Source organism: Sinocyclocheilus anshuiensis, unplaced genomic scaffold (genome assembly GCF_001515605.1).
Source record: "Sinocyclocheilus anshuiensis isolate Anshui unplaced genomic scaffold, SAMN03320099.WGS_v1.1 scaffold294, whole genome shotgun sequence".
Classification (NCBI taxonomy): Eukaryota; Metazoa; Chordata; class Actinopteri; order Cypriniformes; family Cyprinidae; genus Sinocyclocheilus; species Sinocyclocheilus anshuiensis.
In genome coordinates this window covers 10,594-11,278 of record NW_015544130.1, presented here as the reverse complement: position 1 = coordinate 11,278, position 685 = coordinate 10,594, and the positions used below count along the sequence as shown (strand labels likewise).

At 39.4% G+C, this 685-nt stretch overlaps 1 protein-coding gene across 1 annotated transcript in view; it reads left to right on the top strand.

Moving 5' to 3' along the window:
• Positions 1-685, top strand: part of LOC107694860 (voltage-dependent L-type calcium channel subunit alpha-1D-like) — a 13,039-nt gene that overhangs the window by 8,855 nt on the left and 3,499 nt on the right. The window lies entirely within an intron of this gene.

Genomic DNA, 685 nt, shown 5'->3' with positions numbered 1-685 from the left:
TAGTTATGAATGGGTTATTAATCACTGACTGTCCAAATCGTTCAAAGCCGCAGATTCGTTCACTAACGAAACACCGCTGTATGATGCTTGGAGACGCACACCAGATGATACGGATTTCGTTGGAACTATTATTTTATTGCAAAATAGAACAAACATGACAACATTCTGTTCAAAATGTACTGTTCAAAACTGTTGTAAAAATTAATGGCACATTTGCCATCGTTTGGATATTCAGGGAAATTTGCATTCTTGCTCGTATCTTAAACATGAAAACAATAACATGCACAGAGTGTGTCTGTATCGAAGAGAGTTTAAATCGATCTCAATGTGCAGTGCGTGTCAATATTTGCTCTTCATGCTATTAAGTGATCTACTTTAAAGATACATTGAACAGCAGCGCGATTTGCTAAAGCAGCATATTCCCTGGCCATCCTATCACATGCACGCTGCTTGTGTGGATGCAGTCAGTTTTGACTGCAAAAAATGAGGTAAGCTGATTGGATATCATGACCGTTTACGGGACCCCCATTTTCTGTTTTTACATTAGAAGCGGCATTTTGCTTGTCAGAAATACGTTCGGTTTTAATGTTGCTTTAAGTTGGGGTATTAAATGAATGCCAAAACTCAGAATTTTGTTCGTACCCCCCACCGTCATCTCACGTACCCCAGTTTGAGAACCACTGCT